Source organism: Pan paniscus, chromosome 17, assembly GCF_029289425.2.
Source record: "Pan paniscus chromosome 17, NHGRI_mPanPan1-v2.0_pri, whole genome shotgun sequence".
Classification (NCBI taxonomy): Eukaryota; Metazoa; Chordata; class Mammalia; order Primates; family Hominidae; genus Pan; species Pan paniscus.
This window is the reverse complement of record NC_073266.2, coordinates 10,011,676-10,033,185: the sequence shown is the minus strand read 5'-3', so window position 1 is coordinate 10,033,185 and position 21,510 is coordinate 10,011,676.

Genomic DNA, 21,510 nt, shown 5'->3' with positions numbered 1-21,510 from the left:
TACATAGAGTGTAATATATATTTACTGTCCTTTTTGATATTCTATTTAGAGTGTATAATATACATTTGGTGTAATTTTTGATGTTTTATGTACAGTATATTAAATATAATTACTGAAGGTTTTGATAGTTTATTTACAGTATATATAACACATATTTGGTGTACTTTTAGATATTTTATGTACAGTAGATAATATATACTTACTGTAATTTTTGGTATTTTATTTACAGTATGTAAAATGTATTTGGTGTACTTTTAGTTAATATTATATGTACAACATATGAAATATATTTACTGTACTTTTTGATATTTTATGTACAGTATATAATATATATTTGGTGTACATTTGATATTTTATGTAAATTATATAATATATATTTGGTGTAGTTTTGATATTTTACATAGATTCTAGTATATATTTACTGTCCTTTTTGATATTCTATTAAGATTGTATAATATACATTTGGTGTAATTTTTGATATTTAATGTACAGTATATTAAATATAATTACTGAAGGTTTTGATAGTTTATTTACATTATATATAACACATATTTGGTGTACTTTTTGATATTTTATGTACAGTAGATAATATATACTTACTGTAATTTTGGTATTTTATTTACAGTATGTAAAATGTATTTGGTATACTTTTAGTTAATATTATATGTACAACATATGAAATATATTTACTGTACTTTTTCATATTTTATGTAGAGTATATAATATATATTTGGTGTACTTTTGATATATTATGTAAATTATATAATATATATTTGGTGTAGTTTTGATATTTTACATAGAGTGTAATATATATTTACTGTCCTTTTTGATATTCTATTTAGAGTGTATAATATACATTTGGTGTAATTTTTGATATTTTATGTACAGTATATTAAATATAATTACTGAAGATTTTGATAGTTTATTTACAGTATATGTAACACATATTTGGTGTACTTTTTGATATTTTATGTACAGTAGATAATATATACTTACTGTAATTTTTGGTATATTATTTACAGTATGTAAAATGTATTTGGTGTACTTTTAGTTAATATTATATGTACAATATATGAAATATATTTACTGTACTTTTTGGTATTTTATGTACAGTATATAATATATATTTGGTGTACTTTTGATATTTTATGTAAATTATATAATATATATTTGGTGTAGTTTTTGATATTTTACATAGAGTGTAATATATATTTACTGTCATTTTTGATATTCTATTTAGAGTGTATAATATACATTTGGTGTAATTTTTGATATTTTATGTACAGTATATTAAATATAATTACTGAAGATTTTGATAGTTTATTTACAGTATATATAACACATATTTGGTGTACTTTTTGATATTTTATGTACAGTAGATAATATATACTTACTGTAATTTTTGGTATTTTATTTACAGTATGTAAAATGTATTTGGTGTACTTTTAGTTAATATTATATGTACAACATATGAAATATATTTACGGTACTTTTTGATATTTTATGTACAGTATATAATATATATTTGGTGTACTTTTGATATTTTATGTAAATTATATAATATATATTTGGTGTAGTTTTGATATTTTACATAGAGTGTAATATATAATTACTGTCCTTTTTGATATTCTATTTAGAGTGTATAATATACATTTGGTGTAATTTTTGATATTTTATGTACAGTATATTAAATATAATTACTGAAGATTTTGATAGTTTATTTACAGTATATATAACACATATTTGGTGTACTTTTTGATATTTTATGTACAGTAGATAATATATACTTACTGTAATTTTTGATATTTTATTTACAGTATGTAAAATGTATTTGGTGTACTTTTAGTTAATATTATATGTACAATATATGAAATATATTTACTGTACTTTTTGATATTTTATGTAGATTATATAATATATATTTGGTGTACTTTTGATATTTTATGTAAATTATAAAGTATATATTTGGTGTAGTTTTTGATATTTTACATAGAGTGTAATATATATTTACTGTCCTTTTTGATATTCTATTTAGAGTGTATAATATACATTTGGTGTAATTTTTGATGTTTTATGTACAGTATATTAAATATAATTACTGAAGATTTTGATAGTTTATTTACAGTATATATAACACATATTTGGTGTACTTTTTGATATTTTATGTACAGTAGATAATATATACTTACTGTAATTTTTGATATTTTATTTACAGTATGTAAAATGTATTTGGTGTACTTTTAGTTAATATTATATGTACAACATATGAAATATATTTACTGTACTTTTTGATATTTTATGTAGAGTATATAATATATATTTGGTGTACTTTTGATATTTTATGTAAATTATATAATATATATTTGGTGTAGTTTTGATATTTTACATAGAGTCTAGTATATATTTACTGTCCTTTTTGATATTCTATTTAGAGTGTATAATATACATTTGGTGTAATTTTTGATATTTAATGTACAGTATATTAAATATAATTACTGAAGGTTTTGATAGTTTATTTACATTATATATAACACATATTTGGTGTACTTTTTGATATTTTATGTACAGTAGATAATATATACTTACTGTAATTTTGGTATTTTATTTACAGTATGTAAAATGTATTTGGTATACTTTTAGTTAATATTATATGTACAACATATGAAATATATTTACTATACTTTTTCATATTTTATGTAGAGTATATAATATATATTTGGTGTACTTTTGATATTTTATGTAAATTATATAATATATATTTGGTGTAGTTTTGATATTTTACATAGAGTGTAATATATATTTACTGTCCTTTTTGATATTCTATTTAGAGTGTATAATATACATTTGGTGTAATTTTTGATATTTTATGTACAGTATATTAAATATAATTACTGAAGATTTTGATAGTTTATTTACAGTATATATAACACATATTTGGTGTACTTTTTGATATTTTATGTACAGTAGATAATATATACTTACTGTAATTTTTGGTATTTTATTTACAGTATGTAAAATGTATTTGGTGTACTTTTAGTTAATATTATATGTACAACATATGAAATATATTTACTGTACTTTTTGATATTTTATGTAGAGTATATAATATATATTTGGTGTACTTTGATATTTTATGTAAATTATATAATATATATTTGGTGTAGTTTTGATATTTTACATAGAGTGTAATATATATTTACTGTCCTTTTTGATATTCTATTTAGATTGTATAATATACATTTGGTGTAATTTTTGATATTTTATGTACAGTATATTAAATATAGTTACTGAAGGTTTTTGACAGTTTATTTACAGTATATATAACACATATTTGGTGTACTTTTGGATATTTTATGTACAGTAGATAATATATACTTACTGTAATTTTTGATATTTTATTTACAGTATGTAAAATGTATTTGGTGTACTTTTAGTTAATATTATATGTACAATATATGAAATATATTCACTGTACTTTTTGATATTTTATGTACAGTAGATAATATGTACTTACTGTAATTTTTTATATTTTATTTACAGTATGTAAAATGTATTTGTCGTACTTTTAGTTAATATTATATGTACAATATATGAAATATTTTTACTGTTCTTTTTGATATTTTATGTACAGTATATAACATATATTTGGTGTACTTTTGATATTTTATGTAAATTATAAAGTATATATTTGGTGTAGTTTTTGATATTTTACATAGAGTGTAATATATATTTACTGTCCTTTTTGATATTCTATTTAGAGTGTATAATATACATTTGGTGTAATTTTTGATATTTAATGTACAGTATATTAAATATAATTACTGAAGATTTTGATAGTTTATTTACAGTATATATAACACATATTTGGTGTACTTTTTGATATTTTATGTACAGTAGATAATATATACTTACTGTAATTTTTGGTATTTTATTTACAGTATGTAAAATGTATTTGGTGTACTTTTAGTTAATATTATATGTACAACATATGAAATATATTTACTGTACTTTTTGATATTTTATGTACAGTATATAATATATATTTGGTGTACTTTTGATATTTTATGTAAATTATATAATATATATTTGGTGTAGTTTTGATATTTTACATAGAGTGTAATATATAATTACTGTCCTTTTTGATATTCTATTTAGAGTGTATAATATACATTTGGTGTAATTTTTGATATTTTATGTACAGTATATTAAATATAATTACTGAAGATTTTGATAGTTTATTTACAGTATATATAACACATATTTGGTGTACTTTTTGATATTTTATGTACAGTAGATAATATATACTTACTGTAATTTTTGATATTTTATTTACAGTATGTAAAATGTATTTGGTGTACTTTTAGTTAATATTATATGTACAATATATGAAATATATTTACTGTACTTTTTCATATTTTATGTAGAGTATATAATATATATTTGGTGTACTTTTGATATTTTATGTAAATTATATAATATATATTTGGTGTAGTTTTGATATTTTACATAGAGTGTAATATATATTTACTGTCCTTTTTGATATTCTATTTAGAGTGTATAATATACATTTGGTGTTATTTTTGATATTTTATGTACAGTATATTAAATATAATTACTGAAGATTTTGATAGTTTATTTACAGTATATATAACACATATTTGGTGTACTTTTTGATATTTTATGTACAGTAGATAATATATACTTACTGTAATTTTTGGTATTTTATTTACAGTATGTAAAATGTATTTGGTGTACTTTTAGTTAATATTATATGTACAACATATGAAATATATTTACTGTACATTTTGATATTTTATGTAGAGTATACAATATATATTTGGTGTACCTTTGATATTTTATGTAAATTATATAATATATATTTGGTGTAGTTTTGATATTTTACATAGAGTGTAGTATATATTTACTGTCCTTTTTGATATTCTATTTAGAGTGTATAATATACATTTGGTGTAATTTTTGATATTTTATGTACAGTATATTAAATATAATTAATGAAGATTTTGATAGTTTATTTACAGTATATATAACACATATTTGGTGTACTTTTTGATATTTTATGTACAGTAGATAATATACACTTACTGTAATTTTTGATATTTTATTTACAGTATGTAAAATGTATTTGGTGTACTTTTAGTTAATATTATATGTACAATATATGAAATATATTTACTGTACTTTTTGATATTTTATGTACAGTATATAATATATATTTGGTGTACTTTTGATATTTTATGTAAATTATATAATATATATTTGGTGTAGTTTTTGATATTTTTCACAGTGTGTAATATATATTTACTGTCCTTTTTGATATTTTATTTAGAGTGTATACTATTCATTTGGTGTAATTATTGATATTTCATGTACAGTATATTAAATATAATTACTGAAGATTTTGATAGTTTATTTACAGTATATATAACACATATTTGGTGTACTTTTTGATATTTTATGTACAGTAGATAATATATACTTACTGTAATTTTTTATATTTTATTTACAGTATAGAAAATGTATTTGGTGTACTTTTAGTTAATATTATATGTACAATATATGAAATATATTTACTGTACTTTTTGATATTTTATATACAGTATATAATATATATTTGGTGTACTTTTGATATTCTATGTAAATTATATAGTATATATTTGGTGTAGTTTTTGATATTTTACATAGAGTGTAATATATATTTACTGTCCTTTTTGATATTTTATTTAGAGTGTATAATATACATTTGGTGTATTTTTTGATATTTTATGAACAGTATATTAAATATAATTACTGAAGATTTTGATAGTTTATTTACAGTATATATAACACATATTTGGTGTACTTTTTGATATTTTATGTACAGTAGATAATATATACTTACTGTAATTTTTGATATTTTATTTACAGTATGTAAAATGTATTTGGTGTACTTTTAGTTAATATTATATGTACAATATATGAAATATATTTACTGTACATTTTGATATTTTATATACAGTATATAATATATATTTGGTGTACTTTTGATATTCTATGTAAATTATATAGTATATATTTGGTGTAGTTTTTGATATTTTACATAGAGTGTAATATATATTTACTGTCCTTTTTGATATTTTATTTAGAGTGTATAATATACATTTGGTGTATTTTTTGATATTTTATGAACAGTATATTAAATATAATTACTGAAGATTTTGATAGTTTATTTACAGTATATATAACACATATTTGGTGTACTTTTGGATATTTTATGTACAGTAGATAATATATACTTACTGTAATTTTTGATATTTTATTTACAGTATGTAAAATGTATTTGGTGTACTTTTAGTTAATATTATATGTACAATATATGAAATATATTCACTGTACTTTTTGATATTTTATGTACAGTAGATAATATGTACTTACTGTAATTTTTTATATTTTATTTACAGTATGTAAAATGTATTTGTCGTACTTTTAGTTAATATTATATGTACAATATATGAAATATTTTTACTGTTCTTTTTGATATTTTATGTACAGTATATAACATATATTTGGTGTACTTTTGATATTTTATGTAAATTATAAAGTATATATTTGGTGTAGTTTTTGATATTTTACATAGAGTGTAATATATATTTACTGTCCTTTTTGATATTTTATTTAGAGTGTATAATATACATTTGTTGTATTTTTTGATATTTTATGAACAGTATATTAAATATAATTACTGAAGATTTTGATAGTTTATTTACAGTATATATAACACATATTTGGTGTACTTTTTGATATTTTATGTACAGTAGATAATATATACTTACTGTAATTTTTTATATTTTATTTACAGTTTGTAAAACGTAGTTGGTGTACTTTTAGTTAATATTATATGTACAATATATGAAATATATTTACGGTACTTTTTGATATTTTATGTACTGTATATAATATATATTTGGTGTACTTTTGATATTTTATGTAAATTATATAATATATATTTGGTGTAGTTTTTCATATATTACATAGAGTGTAATATATATTTACTGAACTTTTTGATATTTTATTTACAGTGTATAATATACATTTGGTGTAATTTTTGATATTTTATGAACAGTATATTAATTATAATTACTGAAGATTTTGATAGTTTATTTACAGTATCTATAACACATATTTGGTGTACTTTTTGATATTTTATGTACAGTAGATAATATGTACTTACTGTAATTTTTTATATTTTATTTACAGTATAGAAAATGTATTTGGTGTACTTTTAGTTAATATTATATGTACAATATATGAAATATATTTACTGTACTTTTTGATATTTTATATACAGTATATAATATATATTTGGTGTACTTTTGATATTCTATGTAAATTATATAGTATATATTTGGTGTAGTTTTTGATATTTTACATAGAGTGTAATATATATTTACTGTCCTTTTTGATATTTTATTTAGAGTGCATAATATACATTTGGTGTAATTATTGATATTTTATGTACAGTATATTAAATATAATTACTGAATATTTTGATAGTTTATTTACAGTATATATAACACATATTTGGTGTACTTTTTGATATTTTATGTACAGTAGATAATATATACTTACTGTAATGTTTGATATTTTATTTACAGTATATAAAATGTATTTGGTGTACTTTTAGTTAATATTATATGTAGAATATATGAAATATATTTACTTTACTTTTTGATATTTTATGTACAGTATATAATATATATTTGGTGTAATTTTGATATTTTATGTAAATTATATAATATATATTTGGTGTAGTTTTTGATATTTTAGAGTGTAATATATATTTACTGTACTTTTTGATATTTTATTTAGAGTGTATAATATACATTTGGCGTAATTTTTGATATTTTATGTACAGTATATTAAATATAATTACTGAAGATAGTGATAGTTGATTTTCAGTATATATAACACATATCTGGTGTACTTTTTGATATTTTATGTACAGTAGATAATATATACTTACTGAAATATTTTATATTTTATTTACAGTATGTAAAATGTATTTGGTGTACTTTTAGTTAATATATGTACAATATATGAAATATATTTACTGTTCTTTTTGATATTTTATGTACAGTTTATAATATATATTTGGTGTACTTTTGATATTTTATGTAAATTATATAATATATATTTGGTGTAGATTTTGATATTTTACATAGAGTGTAATATATATTTACTGTCGTTTTTGATATTTTATTTAGAGTGTATAATATACATTTGGTGTAATTATTGATATTTTATGTACAGTATATTAAATATAATGACTGAAGGTTTTGATAGTTTATTTACAGTATATATAACACATATTTGGTGTACTTTTTGATAGCTTATGTACAGTAGATAATATATACTTACTGTAATTTTTGATATTTTATTTACAGTATATAAAATGTATTTGGTGTAGTTTTAGTTAATATTATATGTACAATATATGAAATATATTTACTGTACTTTTTGATATTTTATGTACTGTATATAATATCTATTTGGTGTACTTTTGATATTTTCTGTAAATTATATAATATATATTTGGCGTAGTTTTTGATATTTTACATAGAGTGTGCAATATATATTTACTGTAATTTTAGATTTTTTTTACAGTATATAGTATACATTTCGTGTAATTTTTGATATTTTATGTGCAGTATATTAAATATAATTACTGTAGTTTTTGATTGTTTATTTACAGTATATATAACACATATTTGGTGTACTTTTTGATATTTTATATACAGAATGTAATATATATTTACTGTAGTATTGGATATTTTATTTACAGTATATAAAATGTATTTGGTGTACTTTTAGTTAATATTATATGTACAATATATGAAATATATTTACTGTACTTTTTGATATTTTATGTACTGTATATAATATCTATTTGGTGTACTTTTGATATTTTATGTAAATTATATAATATACATTTGGCGTAGTTTTTGATATTTTACATAGAGTGTGCAATATATATTTACTGTAATTTTAGATATTTTTTTTACGGTATATAGTATACATTTCGTGTAATTTTTGATATTTTATGTACAGTATATTAAATATAATTAGTGTATTTTTTGATTGTTTATTTACACTATATATAACACATATTTGGTGTACTTTTTGACATTTTATGTACAGTATGTAATATATATTTACTGTACTATTGGATATTTTATTTACAGTATATAAAATGTATTTGGTGTACTTTTAGTTAATATTATATGTACAATATATGAAATATATTTACTGTACTTTTTGATATTTCATGTACTGTATATAATATCTATTTGGTGTACTTTTGATATTTTATGTAAATTATATAATATATATTTGGTGTAGTTTTTGATATTTTACATAGAGTGTGCAATATATATTTACTGTAATTTTAGATATTTTTTTTACGGTATATAGTATACATTTCGTGTAATTTTTGATATTTTATGTGCAGTATATTAAATATAATTACTGTAGTTTTTGATTGTTTATTTACAGTATATATAACACATATTTGGTGTGCTTTTTGACATTTTATGTACAGAATGTAATATATATTTACTGTACTATTGGATATTTTATTTACAGTATATAAAATGTATTTGGTGTACTTTTAGTTAATATTATATGTACAATATATGAAATATATTTACTGTACTTTTTGATATTTTATGTACTGTATATAATATCTATTTGGTGTACTTTTGATATTTTATGTAAATTATATAATATATATTTGGCGTAGATTTTGATATTTTACATAGAGTGTGCAATATATATTTACTGTAATTTTAGATATTTTTTTTACGGTATATAGTATACATTTCGTGTAATTTTTGATATTTTATGTACAGTATATTAAATATAATTACTGTAGTTTTTGATTGTTGATTTACAGTATATATAACACACATTTGGTGTACTTTTTGATATTTTATGTACGGTATGTAATATATATTTACTGTACTATTGGATATTTTATTTACAGTATATAAAATGTATTTGGTGTACTTTTAGTTAATATTATATGTACAATATATGAAATATATTTACTGTACTTTTTGATATTTTATGTACTGTATATAATATCTATTTGGTGTACTTTTGATATTTTATGTGAATTATATAATATATATTTGGCGTAGTTTTTGATATTTTACATAGAGTGTGCAATATATATTTACTGTAATTTTAGATATTTTTTTACGGTATATAGTATACATTTCGTGTAATTTTTGATATTTTATGTACAGTATATTAAATATAATTACTGTAGTTTTTGATTGTTTATTTACAGTATATATAACACATATTTGGTGTACTTTTGGACATTTTATGTACAGTATGTAATATATATTTACTGTACTATTGGATAATTTATTTACAGTATGTAAAATATATTTGGTGTACTTTTAGTTAATATTATATGTACAATATATGAAATATATTTACTGTACTTTTTGATATTTCATGTACTGTATATAATATCTATTTGGTGTACTTTTGATATTTTATGTAAATTATATAATATATGTTTGGCGTAGTTTTTGATATTTTACATAGAGTGTGCAATATATATTTACTGTAATTTTAGATTTTTTTTTACGGTATATAGTATACATTTCGTGTAATTTTTGATATTTTATGTACAGTATATTAAATATAATTACTGTAGTTTTTGATTGTTTATTTACAGTATATATAACACATATTTGGTGTACTTTTTGACATTTTATGTACAGTATGTAATATATATTTACTGTACTATTGGATATTTTATTTACAGTATATAAAATATATTTGGTGTACTTTTAGTTAATATTATATGTACAATATATGAAATATATTTACTGTACTATTTGATAATTTATGTACAGTAGATAATATATACTTACTGTAATTTTTGATATTTTATTTACAGTATATAAAATGTATTTGGTGTAGTTTTAGTTAATATTATATGTACAATATATGAAATATATTTACTGTACTTTTTGATATTTTATGTACAGTATATAATATATATTTGGGGTACTTTTGATATTTTATGTAAATTATATAATATATATTTGGTGTAGTTTTTGATATTTTACATAGAGTGTAATATATATTTACTGTCCTTTTTGATATTTTATTTAGAGTGTATACTATTCATTTGGTGTAATTATTGATATTTCATGTACAGTATATTAAATATAATTACTGAAGATTTTGATAGTTTATTTACAGTATATATAACACATATTTGGTGTACTTTTTGATATTTTATGTACAGTAGATAATATATACTTACTGTAATTTTTTATATTTTATTTACAGTATATAAAATGTATTTGGTGTACTTTTAGTTAATATTATATGTACAATATATGAAATATATTTACTGTACTATTTGATAATTTATGTACAGTAGATAATATATACTTACTGTAATTTTTGATATTTTATTTACAGTATATAAAATGTATTTGGTGTAGTTTTAGTTAATATTATATGTACAATATATGAAATATATTTACTGTACTTTTTGATATTTTATGTACTGTATATAATATATATTTGGTGTACTTTTGATATTTTATGTAAATTATATAATATATATTTGGTGTAGTTTTTCATATATTACATAGAGTGTAATATATATTTACCGAACTTTTTGATATTTTATTTACAGTGTATAATATACATTTGGTGTAATTTTTGATATTTTATGAACAGTATATTAATTATAATTCCTGAAGATTTTGATAGTTTATTTACAGTATCTATAACACATATTTGGTGTACTTTTTGATATTTTATGTACAGTAGATAATATGTACTTACTGTAATTTTTTATATTTTATTTACAGTATAGAAAATGTATTTGGTGTACTTTTAGTTAATATTACATGTACAATATATGAAATATATTTACTGTACTTTTTGATATTTTATATACAGTATATAATATATATTTGGTGTACTTTTGATATTCTATGTAAATTATATAGTATATATTTGGTGTAGTTTTTGATATTTTACATAGAGTGTAATATATATTTACTGTCCTTTTTGATATTTTATTTAGAGTGTATAATATACATTTGGTGTATTTTTTGATATTTTATGAACAGTATATTAAATATAATTACTGAAGATTTTGATAGTTTATTTACAGTATATATAACACATATTTGGTGTACTTTTTGATATTTTATGTACAGTAGATAATATATACTTACTGTAATTTTTGATATTTTATTTACAGTATGTAAAATGTATTTGGTGTACTTTTAGTTAATATTATATGTACAATATATGAAATATATTTACTGTACTTTTTGATATTTTATGTACAGTATATAATATATATTTGGTGTACTTTTGATATTTTATGTAAATTATATAATATATATTTGGTGTAGTTTTTGATATTTTACACAGTGTGTAATATATATTTACTGTCCTTTTTGATATTTTATTTAGAGTGTATACTATTCATTTGGTGTAATTATTGATATTTCATGTACAGTATATTAAATATAAATACTGAAGATTTTGATAGTTTATTTACAGTATATATAACACATATTTGGTGTACTTTTTGATATTTTATGTACAGTAGATAATATATACTTACTGTAATTTTTTATATTTTATTTACAGTATATAAAATGTATTTGGTGTACTTTTAGTTAATATTATATGTACAATATATGAAATATATTTACTGTACTATTTGATAATTTATGTACAGTAGATAATATATACTTACTGTAATTTTTGATATTTTATTTACAGTATATAAAATGTATTTGGTGTACTTTTAGTTAATATTATATGTACAATATATGAAATATATTTACTGTACTTTTTGATATTTTATGTACAGTATATAATATATATTTGGGGTACTTTTGATATTTTATGTAAATTATAAAGTATATATTTGGTGTAGTTTTTGATATTTTACATAGAGTGTAATATATATTTACTGTCCTTTTTGATATTTTATTTAGAGTGTATAATATACATTTGTTGTATTTTTTGATATTTTATGAACAGTATATTAAATATAATTACTGAAGATTTTGATAGTTTATTTACAGTATATATAACACATATTTGGTGTACTTTTTGATATTTTATGTACAGTAGATAATATATACTTACTGTAATTTTTTATATTTTATTTACAGTTTGTAAAACGTAGTTGGTGTACTTTTAGTTAATATTATATGTACAATATATGAAATATATTTACGGTACTTTTTGATATTTTATGTACTGTATATAATATATATTTGGTGTACTTTTGATATTTAATGTAAATTATATAATATATATTTGGTGTAGTTTTTCATATATTACATAGAGTGTAATATATATTTACTGAACTTTTTGATATTTTATTTACAGTGTATAATATACATTTGGTGTAATTTTTGATATTTTATGAACAGTATATTAATTATAATTACTGAAGATTTTGATAGTTTATTTACAGTATCTATAACACATATTTGGTGTACTTTTTGATATTTTATGTACAGTAGATAATATGTACTTACTGTAATTTTTTATATTTTATTTACAGTATAGAAAATGTATTTAGTGTACTTTTAGTTAATATTATATGTACAATATATGAAATATATTTACTGTACTTTTTGATATTTTATATACAGTATATAATATATATTTGGTGTACTTTTGATATTCTATGTAAATTATATAGTATATATTTGGTGTAGTTTTTGATATTTTACATAGAGTGTAATATATATTTACTGTCCTTTTTGATATTTTATTTAGAGTGTATAATATACATTTGGTGTATTTTTTGATATTTTATGAACAGTATATTAAATATAATTACTGAAGATTTTGATAGTTTATTTACAGTATATCTAACACATATTTGGTGTACTTTTTGATATTTTATGTACAGTAGATAATATATACTTACTGTAATTTTTGATATTTTATTTACAGTATGTAAAATGTATTTGGTGTACTTTTAGTTAATATTATATGTACAATATATGAAATATATTTACTGTACTTTTTGATATTTTATGTACAGTATATAATATATATTTGGTGTACTTTTGATATTTTATGTAAATTATATAATATATATTTGGTGTAGTTTTTGATATTTTACACAGTGTGTAATATATATTTACTGTCCTTTTTGATATTTTATTTAGAGTGTATACTATTCATTTGGTGTAATTATTGATATTTCATGTACAGTATATTAAATATAATTACTGAAGATTTTGATAGTTTATTTACAGTATATATAACACATATTTGGTGTACTTTTTGATATTTTATGTACAGTAGATAATATATACTTACTGTAATTTTTTATATTTTATTTACAGTATATAAAATGTATTTGGTGTACTTTTAGTTAATATTATATGTACAATATATGAAATATATTTACTGTACTATTTGATAATTTATGTACAGTAGATAATATATACTTACTGTAATTTTTGATATTTTATTTACAGTATATAAAATGTATTTGGTGTAGTTTTAGTTAATATTATATGTACAATATATGAAATATATTTACTGTACTTTTTGATATTTTATGTACAGTATATAATATATATTTGGGGTACTTTTGATATTTTATGTAAATTATATAATATATATTTGGTGTAGTTTTTGATATTTTACATAGAGTGTAATATATATTTACTGTCCTTTTTGATATTTTATTTAGAGTGTATACTATTCATTTGGTGTAATTATTGATATTTCATGTACAGTATATTAAATATAATTACTGAAGATTTTGATAGTTTATTTACAGTATATATAACACATATTTGGTGTACTTTTTGATATTTTATGTACAGTAGATAATATATACTTACTGTAATTTTTTATATTTTATTTAAAGTATATAAAATGTATTTGGTGTACTTTTAGTTAATATTATATGTACAATATATGAAATATATTTACTGTACTATTTGATAATTTATGTACAGTAGATAATATATACTTACTGTAATTTTTGATATTTTATTTACAGTATATAAAATGTATTTGGTGTAGTTTTAGTTAATATTATATGTACAATATATGAAATATATTTACTGTACTTTTTGATATTTTATGTACTGTATATAATATATATTTGGTGTACTTTTGATATTTTATGTAAATTATATAATATATATTTGGTGTAGTTTTTCATATATTACATAGAGTGTAATATATATTTACTGAACTTTTTGATATTTTATTTACAGTGTATAATATACATTTGGTGTAATTTTTGATATTTTATGAACAGTATATTAATTATAATTACTGAAGATATTGATAGTTTATTTACAGTATCTATAACACATATTTGGTGTACTTTTTGATATTTTATGTACAGTAGATAATATGTACTTACTGTAATTTTTTATATTTTATTTACAGTATAGAAAATGTATTTGGTGTACTTTTAGTTAATATTATATGTACAATATATGAAATATATTTACTGTACTTTTTGATATTTTATATACAGTATATAATATATATTTGGTGTACTTTTGATATTCTATGTAAATTATATAGTATATATTTGGTGTAGTTTTTGATATTTTACATAGAGTGTAATATATATTTACTGTCCTTTTTGATATTTTATTTAGAGTGTATAATATATATTTGGTGTATTTTTTGATATTTTATGAACAGTATCTTAAATATAATTACTGAAGATTTTGATAGTTTATTTACAGTATATATAACACATATTTGCTGTACTTTTTGATATTTTATGTACAGTAGATAATATATACTTACTGTAATTTTTGATATTTTATTTACAGTATGTAAAATGTATTTGGTGTACTTTTAGTTAATATTATATGTACAATATATGAAATATATTTACTGTACTTTTTGATATTTTATGTACAGTATATAATATATATTTGGTGTACTTTTGATATTTTATGTAAATTATATAATATATATTTGGTGTAGTTTTTGATATTTTACACAGTGTGTAATATACATTTACTGTCCTTTTTGATATTTTATTTAGAGTGTATACTATTCATTTGGTGTAATTATTGATATTTCATGTACAGTATATTAAATATAATTACTGAAGATTTTGATAGTTTATTTACAGTATATATAACACATATTTGGTGTACTTTTTGATATTTTATGTACAGTAGATAATATATACTTACTGTAATTTTTTATATTTTATTTACAGTATATAAAATGTATTTGGTGTACTTTTAGTTAATATTATATGTACAATATATGAAATATATTTACTGTACTATATGATAATTTATGTACAGTAGATAATATATACTTACTGTAATTTTTGATATTTTATTTACAGTATATAAAATGTATTTGGTGTAGTTTTAGTTAATATTATATGTACAATATATTAAATATATTTACTGAACTTTTTGATATTTTATGTACAGTATATAATATATATTTGGGGTACTTTTGATATTTTATGTAAATTATATAATATATATTTGGTGTAGTTTTTGATATTTTACATAGAGTGTAATATATATTTACTGTCCTTTTTGATATTTTATTTAGAGTGTATACTATTCATTTGGTGTAATTATTGATATTTCATGTACAGTATATTAAATATAATTACTGAAGATTTTGATAGTTTATTTACAGTATATATAACACATATTTGGTGTACTTTTTGATATTTTATGTACAGTAGATAATATATACTTACTGTAATTTTTTATATTTTATTTACAGTATATAAAATGTATTTGGTGTACTTTTAGTTAATATTATATGTACAATATATGAAATATATTTACTGTACTTTTTGATATTTTATGTACAGTATATAATATATATTTGGGGTACTTTTGATATTTTATGTAAATTATAAAGTATATATTTGGTGTAGTTTTTGATATTTTACATAGAGTGTAATATATATTTACTGTCCTTTTTGATATTTTATTTAGAGTGTATAATATACATTTGTTGTATTTTTTGATATTTTATGAACAGTATATTAAATATAATTACTGAAGATTTTGATAGTTTATTTACAGTATATATAACACATATTTGGTGTACTTTTTAATATTTTATGTACAGTAGATAATATATACTTACTGTAATTTTTTATATTTTATTTACAGTTTGTAAAACGTAGTTGGTGTACTTTTAGTTAATATTATATGTACAATATATGAAATATATTTACGGTACTTTTTGATATTTTATGTACTGTATATAATATATATTTGGTGTACTTTTGATATTTTATGTAAATTAGATAATATATATTTGGTGTAGTTTTTCATATATTACATAGAGTGTAATATATATTTACTGAACTTTTTGATATTTTATTTACAGTGTATAATATACATTTGGTGTAATTTTTGATATTTTATGAACAGTATATTAATTATAATTACTGAAGATTTTGATAGTTTATTTACAGTATCTATAACACATATTTGGTGTACTTTTTGATATTTTATGTACAGTAGATAATATGTACTTACTGTAATTTTTTATATTTTATTTACAGTATAGAAAATGTATTTGGTGTACTTTTAGTTAATATTATATGTACAATATATGAAATATATTTACTGTACTTTTTGATATTTTATATACAGTATATAATATATATTTGGTGTACTTTTGATATTCTATGTAAATTATATAGTATATATTTGGTGTAGTTTTTGATATTTTACATAGAGTGTAATATATATTTACTGTCCTTTTTGATATTTTATTTAGAGTGTATAATATACATTTGGTGTATTTTTTGATATTTTATGAACAATATATTAAATATAATTACTGAAGATTTTGGTAGTTTATTTACAGTATATATAACACATATTTGGTGTACTTTTTGATATTTTATGTACAGTAGATAATATATACTTACTGTAATTTTTGATATTTTATTTACAGTATGTAAAATGTATTTGGTGTACTTTTAGTTAATATTATATGTACAATATATGAAATATATTTACTGTACTTTTTGATATTTTATGTACAGTATATAATATATATTTGGTGTACTTTTGATATTTTATGTAAATTATATAATACATATTTGGTGTAGTTTTTGATATTTTACACAGTGTGTAATATATATTTACTGTCCTTTTTGATATTTTATTTAGAGTGTATACTATTCATTTGGTGTAATTTTTGATATTTTATGTACAGTATGTAAAATATAATTACTGAAGATTTTGATAGTTTATTTACAGTATATATAACACATATTTGGTGTACTTTTTGATATTTTATGTACAGTAGATAATATATACTTACTGTAATTTTTGATATTTTATTTACAGTATGTAAAATGTATTTGGTGTACTTTTAGTTAATATTATATGTACAATATATGAAATATATTTACTGTACTATTTGATAATTTATGTACAGTAGATAATATATACTTACTGTATTTTTTGATAATTTATTTACAGTATATAAAATGTATTTGGTGTAGTTTTAGTTAATATTATATGTACAATATATGAAATATATTTACTGTACTTTTTGATATTTTATGTACAGTATACAATATATATTTGGTGTACTTTTGATATTTTATGTAAATTATATAATATGTATTTGGTGTAGTTTTTCATATATCACATAGTGTGTAATATATATTTACTGAACTTTTTGATATTTTATTTAGATTGTATAATATACATTTGGTGTACTTTTTGATATTTTATGTACAGTATATAAAATATAATTACTGAAGTTTTTGATAGTTTATTTACAGTATATATAACACATATTTGGTGTACTTTTTGATATTTTATGTACAGTAGATAATATATAGTTACTGTAATTTTTGATATTTTATTTACAGTATGTAAAATGTATTTGCTGTACTTTTAGTTAATATTATATGTACAATATATGAAATATATTTACTGTACTTTTTGATATTTTATGTACAGTGTATAATATATATTTGGGGTACTTTTGATATTTTATGTAAATTATATAATATATATTTGGTGTAGTTTTTGATATTTTACATAGAGTGTAATATATATTTACTGTCCTTTTTGATATTTTATTTAGAGTGTATAATATACATTTGGTATAATTTTTGATATTTTATGTACAGTATATTAAATATAATTACTGAAGATTTTGATAGTTTATTTACAGTATATATAACACATATTTGGTGTACTTTTTGATATTTTATGTACAGTAGATAATATATACTTACTGTAATTTTTTATATTTTATTTACAGTATGTAAAATGTATTTGGTGTACTTTTAGTTAATATTATATGTACAATATATGAAATATATTTACTGTACTTTCTGATATTTTATGTACAGTATATAATATATATTTGGTGTACTTTTGATATTTTATGTAAATTATATAATATATATTTGGTGTAGTTTTTGATATTTTACATAGAGTGTAATATATATTTACTGTCCTTTTTGATATTTTATTTAGAGTGCATAATATACATTTGGTGTAATTATTGATATTTTATGTACAGTATATTAAATATAATTACTGAATATTTTGATAGTTTATTTACAGTATATATAACACATATTTGGTGTACTTTTTGATATTTTATGTACAGTAGATAATATATACCTACTGTAATGTTTGATATTTTATTTACAGTATATAAAATGTATTTGGTGTACTTTTAGTTAATATTATATGTCGAATATCTGAAATATATTTACTTTACTTTTTGATATTTTATGTACAGTATATAATATATATTTGGTGTAATTTTGATATTTTATGTAAATTATATAATATATATTTGGTGTAGTTTTTGATATTTTAGAGTGTAATATATATTTACTGTACTTTTTGATATTTTATTTAGAGTGTATAATATACATTTGGTGTAATTTTTGATATTTTATGTACAGTATATTAAATATAATTACTGAAGATAGTGATAGTTGATTTTCAGTATATATAACACATATCTGGTGTACTTTTTGATATTTTATGTACAGTAGATAATATATACTTACTGAAATATTTTATATTTTATTTACAGTATGTAAAATGTATTTGGTGTACTTTTAGTTAATATATGTACAATATATGAAATATATTTACTGTTCTTTTTGATATTTTATGTACAGTTTATAATATATGTTTGGTGTACTTTTGATATTTTATGTAAATTATATAATATATATTTGGGGTAGATTTTGATATTTTACATAGAGTGTAATAAATATTTACTGTCGTTTTTGATATTTTATTTAGAGTGTATAATATACATGTGGTGTAATTATTGATATTTTATGTAGAGTATATTAAATATAATTACTGAAGGTTTTGATAGTTTATTTACAGTATATATAACACATATTTGGTGTACTTTTTGATAGCTTATGTACAGTAGATAATATATACTTACTGTAATTTTTGATATTTTATTTACAGTATATAAAATGTATTTGGTGTAGTTTTAGTTAATATTATATGTACAATATATGAAATATATTTACTGTACTTTTTGATATTTTATGTACTGTATATAATATCTATTTGGTGTACTTTTGATATTTTCTGTAAATTATATAATATATATTTGGCGTAGTTTTTGATATTTTACATAGAGTGTGCAATATATATTTACTGTAATTTTAGATTTTTTTTACGGTATATAGTATACATTTCGTGTAATTTTTGATATTTTATGTGCAGTATATTAAATATAATTACTGTAGTTTTTGATTGTTTATTTACAGTATATATAACACATATTTGGTGTACTTTTTGATATTTTATATACAGAATGTAATATATATTTACTGTAGTATTGGATATTTTATTTACAGTATATAAAATGTATTTGGTGTACTTTTAGTTAATATTATATGTAGAATATATGAAATATATTTACTGTACTTTTTGATATTTTCTGTACTGTATATAATATCTATTTGGTGTACTTTTGATATTTTATGTAAATTATATAATATACATTTGGCGTAGTTTTTGATATTTTACATAGAGTGTGCAATATATATTTACTGTAATTTTAGATATTTTTTTTACGGTATATAGTATACATTTCGTGTAATTTTTGATATTTTATGTACAGTATATTAAATATAATTAGTGTATTTTTTGATTGTTTACTTACACTATATATAACACATATTTGGTGTACTTTTTGACATTTTATGTACAGTATGTAATATATATTTACTGTACTATTGGATATTTTATTTACAGTATATAAAATGTATTTGGTGTACTTTTAGTTAATATTATATGTACAATATATGAAATATATTTACTGTACCTTTTGATATTTCATGTACTGTATATAATATCTATTTGGTGTACTTTTGATATTTTATGTGAATTATATAATATATATTTGGCGTAGTTTTTGATATTTTACATAGAGTGT